Source organism: Nomascus leucogenys, chromosome 15 (genome assembly GCF_006542625.1).
Source record: "Nomascus leucogenys isolate Asia chromosome 15, Asia_NLE_v1, whole genome shotgun sequence".
Lineage (NCBI taxonomy): Eukaryota > Metazoa > Chordata > Mammalia > Primates > Hylobatidae > Nomascus > Nomascus leucogenys.
The window spans coordinates 42,030,803-42,041,514 of NC_044395.1; the positions used below are offsets into that span (position 1 = coordinate 42,030,803).

Consider the following 10,712-nt stretch of genomic DNA (forward strand, 5'->3'; position numbering starts at 1 on the left):
ATGCGGTGTGTGGGCCTCACAGATCTGCCCAGACATAGCCTACTTGGTTCCAATGGTTGCAGGCAGAGGACAATTTTGTGTTTTAATGATATGAAAAAATGACATCAATAAATTTAATGAAAAGATTATTCCCATGTTTATAGAATCAACAGTGTCTAATGGAATCATTTAAACATCTCAGTTATATTCCCAGTACATTTTACACAGAAGTTGATATGCTGTAGGTGGTATTCAGAAATCTGGGGATTTGAGAAGGTCTGGGGGCATCACTTGTGATCAGTGCCAAAGATAAACAGGATGTGATTTTTTTTAACAAGAAATATGACCATTATCTAATTCTTCTAAGGGTTGGTAGAAAGGCAAGAGGGCTGCTCTTCTGTCCTATTTTTCTTTCCTTCTTTTTTTTTTTGACACAGAGTCTTGCTCTGTCGCCAGGCTGGAGTGCAGTGGTGCAATCTTGGCTCACTGCAACCTCCGCCTCCTGGGTTCAAGCAATTCTCCTGCCTCAGCCTCCCAAGTAGCTGGGACTACAGGCACACACCACCATGCCCAGCTATCTTCTGTCCTATTTTTCTATGCCATAAACCAGTATTTTCCAAACTATTCCTCAGTACATTATTTCCATGAGTGCTTAATAATGTGACTCTAAAAAAGCATTCCCCAGTCAAATGCATGTGGTGAACTCTGACTTTTCTTTCTATAAACCAGGGTTCCTGTGAAATACAAAGTGTGGATTGCTCTGCTGATACCACTGATGAGGCTGCTGCTTTATCCACGCTAATGAAGACACAAATCACTTGAGATTACATTTTTATTGGCTTCTCAGGCACTTAAAATGTACAGATTATGGCTCCATTGGCGTTATTTCTCCAGAACATTAACCTCACCAATTACAAGCAAATTTTCCCATCATTTCTTCTTTTTCACAGTTTTATTTTCTGAGAGTTAGAAAACTAGATGTCTTCCACATACTGATGATAGCCTCAGTTCACCTGTCCAACCTTATCTCTTGTTGCTTCCATTCTTTTCCTCCTACTTTGGTTGAGTCTTTTGAATTCCTCAGTACTTCCCTAAATGTTTCGACCTTTTCTATTGACAATACCCTGCTCCACCACGCCCCTCATTCTCTGCACGAAGGCTACTGATGTGTATGGGCTGTGTTAAATGCCACCTCATTCATTCAGCTGTCAAACATTGAGTACCTATTTTAAGTTGTGCATTGTTGTGGTATCTTAGTGAAAGGATTAGTGAATGAATGGTTCTACTCATCCCTCAGAGTTGGAAATATCTGTTAAATAATACATGGCTAGGCATGTTTATCTTTTAGGAAGAAAAGTGCTCTATAAATCAGAGGACTATTATAATATTTACATGTTGGTCTCATGAAAAATGATACAAGCAGTTTTCACTATAATATGAATCCTGATAATTTGCATTTATATAGCACATTATTGGCACAACAACTTTGTCCCTTTGAGCAGCTTCATTTAAAGTGGTTTTGCTTTAATTATCTCTCACAGAGCAGCTATAAAAATGATTGTAAAATAATTTGAAAGTATATGTGTTATTCATAAATGGTAAATAACAGTTAAATTGTAAAGACAATGCAATAGAGTCTGACATTTCTCAGGATAATATTTTAGTTGCTCACCTGATTGATGTATTCAACTCTGAATCATTAACATCTGGATTAGGACAGATGTGTGTCTGGGGAGGGAAGAGGGAGTGTGCACTTACCTTAGAAGCATCTCTTGTTTTACCCTTTGATTTTTTCTGTGTCTGACAAGATATTCACAAAGCATGTATGTGTTCACAGGCTAACAATGTGAGTTCAAATGTATAAGGTGTTTTAAATATTAACTAATAAATGAACACTCCATAGATATCTGAGCATTTCATTCTATCCTTCACCAATAGAACTGGTCAACTCTTTGCAAAGCACTGTGAATGGCACCTTGGAAACAGCCATCAATGAGTCAGTCATGATCTTTCAGCATCAATGCAACAAAGTTAGTCCCTGGTAATATTTACATAATCTCTTTTCTCCTCCAGTGCTCTGGAGGTAACATCTATATTCACCATCACTGCAGAGTGAAATTTAGGGCTCCCAACCTCTACTGACTTTGAGTGTAGTTGCTCTGTGGTTTCCTCATGGAGTCTGTGGTTTTGTTTCCAACCCATTATTGATTGTTCTAAAGACTGGTCCAGGAGCAAGGCAGGAGTGGTTATCAGTCCTACAGGTGAAGAGCTTATAAGTTATGGTATCAATGGCTTATTCAAAGTCACACAAAATAAACAGGAGATCGAACCTGAACTCAGATTTCTAGAAATGAGGGAGGGAAGAGTGCTTACAAATATGGGATCTATCTATAATATGATTTCCTCTACATCACATACTTTGCAACTAAAAAAATTAAAACTGGAAATATAGATGGTCCTCAACTTAAAATGACTCAACTTTATGATGTTTCAAAAGTCGCATGCATTCAGTAGAAACTTAATTCAAGTACCCATACAACAATTCTGTTTTTCACTTCTAGTACAATATTCAATAAATCACATGAAATATTCAACACTTTATTATAAAATAGGCTTTGTGTTTGTATTAGTCCATTCTCATGCTGCTTTAAGGACATACCCAAGACTGCGTAATTTATAAAAGAAAGAGGTTTAATTGACTTACAGTTCCTTAGGGATGGGGAGTCCTCAGAAAACTTACAATCATGGCAGAAGGGGAGCAAACATGTCTTTATTCACAAGGTGGCAGAAAAGAGAAGAATGAGTGCCCAGGAAGGGGGGAAGCCTTTATAAAACCATCAGATCTCATGAGAACTAACTCACTATCATGAGAATATGATGGGGGAAACCACCCCCATGATTCAATTATCTCCACCTGGTCCCTCCCATTACATATGGGGATTATGGGAGCTACAATTCAAGATAAAACTTGAGTGGGGACACAGCTAAACCATATCAGTGTTATATGATTTTGTCCAACTATAGGCTAATGTAAGTGTCCTGGCATGATTAAGGCAAACTAGCTAAGCTATGAAGTTAGATAAGTTAAGTATATTAAATGCACTTTCCACTTATGATATTTCAACTTACAATAGGTTTATTGGGATGTAACACCATGGTTAGTCAAAGAACATCTGTGTATATTTTTCCCATTGCTCCATGAATGAATTAATGAATAGAAAGTTCTTTGATGACATTCTCCACTGACTTATCAGACTCCTCCCTCACCCACAAAAAGCCCTGGGACATTCAACTTTAACTGTGCCCTTATCATCCTCACCACCTCCTCATCCTGCTTTATTCTCCTTCTTTTCAAACCACACAGGAAAGGAGTCCTGGTTCTTCCTTCAGACACTTCCTTGAACAAACCCTGGTACTGAGAGAGGGGCAGCCTTTACACTCTCAGTCTCCATCTGCTGCCTTGTCCTGGATCTGGGCTGAGGTTCAGAATCCAATTATTTTTAGATTTATATCCCTATCTGGCTTGTGATCCAAAGTGAGTGGAGATTGGGACCCTTAAAATTAACTCTGCAGTCCCGGCAGAAAAGATGTTGCCTCCAGAGCATTAGAGGAGGAAAATGATTATGTAAATATTACTGGGGGCTTCCTTCATTGGATGGCTGCTTAGTAGAGGGCACTTGGTCAAATCAACCTTTAGGATCTGTTGTGGGCCTGTGCTCTCACCACGTGTGTGCAGACCTCTGGGTTATAATAGCCTACTGTATGTGGGTGTGAGTGTGCCACCCAGCTGGCTTGGCAGGGATTATTTTGGCATTGTTCTTGGCATATAAATACTTTTGGACTCAAATCAGACATAATCTGACATCTCTGGGTCTCAGTTTCCACATCTAAGATGAAGATGCTTTACTAGAATGACGCCTAGGGGACTTCTAAAGAGGCAGCATGTCTTGGCTGGAATAAGAATGTTGTCTTTAGAAGGGGTTTAGAAAAAAACACATCTTGTTAAATTTCTTGCTTTAAAATTTAAAATTCAAATTCCACCTCCATTGCCTACATTTTACTTCTCCAACCCATCTGCAAAATGGAGCTCAGGGGAAAATGCCCATCTATAGCATTGGGGTGGAGATTGGGTAACACAGAGAAAGTGCTCAGGAAATATTTGCTGATGAATGATACTTGGATGGCTCAGAAGAAAAGCTTTCCATTCTAAAAGGGCTTTTCGAGAACTCCCCACACTGCCATGGCTCCTGAAGGTTGTCAAGCTGTGAAACATAAATGAAAAGGCTCTCTCTGCCTCCATTCCCCAAGCAAGGGTTATTTGAGCAGGAAATCATTACTATAAAATCACCAAATTATTAAGTCCTTTGTCTCCTCCAATGCTATGACTAGCTTCTGAGGTGCGGTGTGGGTGAATCTGCCCTTATTTTCCCCCATAGGCTATTTACTCAGGGAGGGCAGATATTATAGTCTGTTTTTGTGCTCCCAGACTGCCACATGAAAGATGCTTCATAAGTATTTGTTGCGAGGAAACATCTCCTTCCTACTTAGGACTTGATTTCTTATTTCTGCAGGTCTGCAAAGTGAGTATCTCCTTATTCAGGCAGCAGATTCTGGGAAAATTGCCTGTCCCTGCATGTTCCCACACTTGAAACTGGGAAAAACTAAGTCAAATAATTCTTTAACTGTAAACATTCTATTTTCCAAATTGGATATGTGACACCTGGTTAGTAGAGGAATCAGAGAAAAGGCTCTCCACATATCCACCTCCATCAAATCCCTCCCAGGAGACAACCAGAATCCAAACTTTCCCCAAATGGAAAGGTTTTATCCCTACCAGGGACACAAAGTTATGTGTACAATGCAGCAATTTCATCACTTTGTGTAAATTAGTTCTATTTGCATAGCTTAACAAAAACAAATTTTTATGCTTGTCCTAACAAAGGGCTGTGGCTCTTCTTAATATTAAGTGTTAAACCTTCACCTTTAAAATTCCCCATCACCATCTTCACTTTGTTATGTTTTGCTATTTCTAAAATATACTGGTGCTATTGTGCAGACTCAGTCTATGTCTGCAATGGGTTCTCTGTGTCTAGAAACTTGGATAATGCGAGGAATCCAATAGCTACACTGCTGCTCACTAACTATAACTGACAAAGGGCTTTGGTTAGTAGTTCTCCAGATCGATAAATTAATTAATAGGTGTATTTAGTTCCTATGCCAATATTGGCTACATCATCTAGTCATTTAGGAATTAACCCTCCCTCCTTGGTTGTCACTGGAAAATGACCTTTCCTTGTATTTATGCAGTTTCCCAACAAGCACATCTTAATCACGTAACTTGTTTTATCTCGGTGACTCCTCAGTGCATTGTGCTTTTCATTCCAAATGATTTTATTTCATCGTACCCATATGAAGCCTGCATTACAGTCACTATAGATTCATTTCTAACTTTTAACCATCCCATTCCAGAAACTCTGATGACTTTACATTTATGAATTGTGAATATTATTTCTAATAAAATGATAAAGAATTAACCCTTCGAATTTGTAAATAATGGGGATATTTCCCTAGCAACAGCCAATTGCACTAGACAGAGAAAGTCATTCTATCAGGAACAGTTACCCTTTAGCTTATTTCAATGTCAGGAAAACTCTAATTCTGATTATTCCTTCAGTTCTGAGTCAGCCAAGACCATAGAGATACTGTAACTTAAATAGAAGAAGTGTAATAATAATTCTTAATGAGGAGATAGCCTGGCTCAGAAGGCTGGAAACCTAGGTACTGAGAGGTATCATATTATTTCTTCATTGATTTATTCTATAACCTTGAGCAAATCATTTTGTCTATGTGTGAGTACTTTACATCCCAGTGACTGCAATCCAGCAATACAAGACAGTAGAGAAAATAGTAGTATCTACAATAGTAGATACCAGTTATTTATCAGTACCATATGCTAGGCCCCGTGCCTGCACGACCTCTTCTAATTCTTATGTTAAGCAGGAAGTCAGTTTCATTCCTAGTTTGCAGAAGAAGTTCAGAGATACTAAGTTCACACCATTAGTAAGTAGAGAAAGCAAGATTTAGACCTAGGTCTATCTGACTTGAAAGTGTCACTGTATTTAATTTGCCTTTGTGCTGTTTCAGGGGCTGAAACTATGCGTGGTATTCCAGTAGTTCCCCTTATATGTGGGGGATATGTTCTAAGACCTCCAGTGGATGTCTGAAACCTTGGATGGTACAGTTATGAACCCTATGCATTATATGTACTGCATTTTTCTCTACGTATGTACCTATGATAGAGTTTAATTTATAAATTAGGTACAGTAAGATTAATAACAACAATTAACAAAATAGAACAATTTAAACAATATGCTATAATAAAAGTTATGTAAATATGTTCTCTGTCTTTCAAAATATCCTATTGTATTATGCTACAGGTAACTGAAATCAGAGAAAGTAAAATCTCAGATAAATGGGGATTACTGTATAACGTCATGGTAAAACTGGGGAATTTTAGTCCCAAAGAGGACAGTGACCAGCTCATTTTTACCACACAGATAGGCTGCAGAGTAAGGAAGGAACCTAGATTTGAACAACGAAGTCTCCTGGGAGCTGCAGGAAGGGCCTCAAGCCTGGCTTTGGGAGAAGGGAGAGTATCTTGACAGAGGAGTGTTCCCCATCCGCATGGCTGTGCGCTCTAATTAGCACAGTGCCTTGCCTCCCTCTCTTCCCATCGCCCTTTCTAAATATGTCCAACACACTCAACTGTTCTGCCTGGCTCACCTCCCTCCAGGACTCCCACATGGTCTCCTAAAGGGCTCCCTGCCTCCAGTCTCAGTTGCCACTGAGCTTCTTACCATACAGCCAAGAGATTACAATTTACCCCCTGTGGGCAGTACTAGTAATCAAGAGGCCTGGAGAGGTGGTTCATGCTTATAATCCTAGCGCTTTGGGAGGCCAAGGCTACAGCGAGCTATGATCATGCCACTGCATTTTGGCAACAAAGCAAGACCCTGTCTCTAAGTAAATGAATAAATAAATAAAAAGAGTAATCAGAAAATTTAAGCAAAGGGATTACATAATTAGATTTACACTGTAGGAAAATTAAACCTGAGGAGTTCATGCATTATGATCCTCCCTTTTCCCCTCACCTCTTTAGCCAATACTTTCTCCCACCATTTCCTGCCCTCCAGGCAAAAAGAGCGCGGGACTCCTCCTCTGATTCCTCTGCCTGGCAAGCACCTCCTCCCCTGTGGGCCCTGAGGTGCTGTCTCATCTTGAAGACCAGATACAGCTTCTCCTCTCTGAAGGTGTTCTCACCTCCCCATATGCATGGGAATCTCCCCAGTGTGCCCCCTTTGCAGCCCTCATTCATTACACGGAAATAGCTCCTTTGTAGTCATCTGTTTCCCCTACCAGAGTGGGAGCCCCCTCAAAGACAGGCGCTGTGTCACTCATACTTGCATCCACAGTTCCCAGGGCAGAGCCAAGCAGTGGTTGCATTCTTCACGTGGAATCCTACGTTGTTACCTGGCAGGGCTTCCGCCAGGGCCTCATGGTGCATCTCCACAGATTTAACCTCAGTGGTGACATAGCTGGGGGCAAATGTGACCACTATCCCAAACTTCAAAACGCCACTCTCCACACGGCCCACTGGCACAGTGCCAGTGCCTGTTCAACCCGGGAAGGGAAGTCAGTCCCAGACACAACCCAGTGAGAATTGGCTTCCTGGGAGGCCCCTTGGCTTTTGAGTTCAAGGACAAAGGACCACCTGCGGAATTGGTAGAAAGCACTAGATGGATCTCTGGCTGTTTAAAACTTTGTAGTGGATAGCTTGGAAATGCTAGGTGCTTTTCCACTTTATCCTTGCTCAGGGAAGAGGTGGAGTCAGGATTTGAACCCTGGCAATCATACTCCTGTGGACTCCCTAGGGGATTCAATTAAAGATCAATTCCAGAATCCCTAACGGAGTAGCCTACCCTCAGCTCCATTCAGGCCTGGGTCACCTCCCGTCTTGTACGCATCTTGCAGGGGCAGCCTCAGGGGATTGTCGACCCTGCGCGTTGTTGGGAGAATGGAGTTCAAAGCTTTCAGCAGAGTCACCCCCATGGCGTTCCCCTCCTTCCACTTACCTTCCGGCACTTGAACCAAGGCATCTGCGGGATTGTCGAGGGGAGGTGAGTCCGGGGTGTGGTCCGCTCGGCCCCACCCCGGCTGTCCCTGCTGACCGGCGCTGCACTCGCATCAGTGCTGGGCTCCAGCATGCTGTCGCCATGCCAGCCCGAGATGGGCTGAAGGCCAAGCAGCCAGTTGTAGCCGATCTTCTTGATGCAGGCGCTTACTTCCTTGGTGATCACCTGGAGGCGCGAGCCGCTGTAGGTGGGCTCGGTGGAGTCCATTTCGTTGAAGATCACGGTGAGCTGCGTGATGCCCCTCACGTTGGCCAGCAGCGGGAGCTCATGGGTCTGCCGGTTCTTGAAGATGCCGGCCTCCGCCCAGCCGCCTGCCACGATGAGCACCGCGCAGTCGGCCTGCACCGCGGGGACACAGAAACACACGAGGTTGCGGGAGGGAGCATCGGACTGCCTTTGGGAGGTTCCGAATCCCATTGTAAAGCTGGGGAACGCCCTCCAGAACTCAGATGGCCAAATGGGATTCATGGACCGCCCTGGCTGCGGTGCATGGGGGTCCTGCTTCCCAATTCCTCTCATTTAATCTCATCTAATTCAGCTTTTAGTCCCTTCTTTCTGGACCAACTGATCTACTAGTCTGAGTGTAAGAAAACCTGGTCCCTGTAGGTCCCCCCAGGGCAACAGGATCTGAGCTTCATGAGAGTGATGGGACTTTCAGTCCTGTCCTCCCTAATTCTTTCAGGATTGATGGATGACGGCCATGGGTGAGGAAAAGGCTTACAAGCCTTATGATACCTTCCTTCTCCAAGCTTCAGAAATAAATCTTGAGTTTCCCCCTCTATAGGAATGTTTCTGAAGGCATGAACTGCTCTACCTGGGAAGTGCCCATGATCATGGTCATGATGAAGTCTCTGTGGCCTGGAGCATCGATGATAATGCTGTAGTATGTGCTAGTCTTGAACTTCCACATGGAGATATCAATGGTGATCCTGCGTTCTCTCTCTGCCCTCAGCTTGTCCAACACCCAGGCATACTTGAAGGAGCCCTCACCCACCTGGGAAGGGGTGGGAGAATAAATGCACTGATGGACAGCAGACAGATCTACCTCAGACAGCAGCATTTTAGGCTTGCAGAGTGCATGGTTTTCTGTATTCTGCAGCTAGAACTACCCACAAGAAAGAGGCTTCCCCTCCACACACTTCCAGACACAGAGAGAGCCTTACCTCTGCCGGCTCCTTTTCAAACTTCTCAATGATTCTCTTGTCAATGCCCCCACATTTGTGAGAGGCCCAGTGGTGGTGGACTTGCCAGAGTCCGCATGGCCAATGATGATGATATTGATAAAGGCCTTCTCTTTGCCCATGGCAGTAGGTTTACTAGAATAACTGCTGGTCAAGACAGCCAGGTGGTGAGACTAGATTATTCCAGGCCTGTCTTCTTCTATTCCCTCTTACTGAATAATTAATTTATGTTTTTTCTCTTATTTTCAGATCCTTTTCCTTCCCTTCTCCACATGTCCAGAAGTTTGGTCCCCATAAAATTACAGTGGGCTGAGCACAGTTGCTCACGCCTGTAATCTCAGCACTTTGGGAGCCTGAAGCAGGTGGATCACTTGAACTTAGGAAAAGAAGGCCAGCCTGGGCAATGTGATTTAACCCATCTCTACAAAAAATTAAAAATAGAGAAAAGAAAAATTAGCCAGGCACAGTAGTGTGCACCTGAGGGGACTGAAGTGGGAGAATCCCTTGAGCCTGGGAAGCAGAGGTTGCAGTGTGCGGAGATCACATGACTGCACTCCAGTCTGGGTGACAGAGTGAAACACTGTAACCAAAAAGTAAAAAAAAAAAAAAAAAAAAAAAAAAATTAAAAAAAAGTGTTTCTGCTTAATTCTGCAAGATTTGGGGGAAAAAAAAGTATATTCAGCTTCACTCATCCTCCCTTTATCCAATCACCCAATCAGTCAAGGAAGAAGTCTCTGACATTGGGCCTAAGGGTAAGGAGTGGCATTTTTTAACCTGAACAGGTTCTCATTTCAGATTTGGTGAGAACCAGGAGGGGCAATGCAGGTAGGGCTGGGCTCATAAAAGCAGGAGGCAAAGAGTTCACGCTGTTGACAGTTGCTGCGGTTCTTGTTGATCTCTGGATCAGTTCTGCTGCTTCTTTTTTAGAAGTGAGGACTTAAAGGGGACAAGCTGCAGACTACAGAGGGTCAGGATCTCTTGTACTATAAATGGGTCAGTGGTGGAGGGATGGAAGTTGATTGGACGAACAGGGGCTGTCTAAGCTCCAAGTGGTCAGGGGATGGCCAATGCAGGAGAAAGGTCAGGGTCAGGACTGCTTGGAAGTACCTGATATAGCCAAGGAATTAGTCCAGGAGATGTGAGCCTGGGCAAATCAGTTTTACTTTTTTTTTTTTTTTTTTGAGAAGGAGTCTCAGTCTTTCACCCAGGCTGGAGTGCAGTGGCACGATCTCGGCTCACTGCAGGCTCCGTCCCCCGGGGGTTCACGCCAGTCTCCTGCCTCAGCCTCCTGCGCAGCTGGGACTACAGGCGCCCGCCACCTCGCCCGGCTAATTTTTTGTATTTTTAATAGAGATGGGGT

General features: G+C 43.2%; 1 pseudogene; it reads right to left on the reverse strand.

The window, feature by feature from the left end:
* Nucleotides 1-1,907: 1,907 nt before the first annotated feature.
* On the reverse strand, nt 1,908-9,474 carry LOC100583640 (annotated as a pseudogene).
* Nucleotides 9,475-10,712: the final 1,238 nt, after the last annotated feature.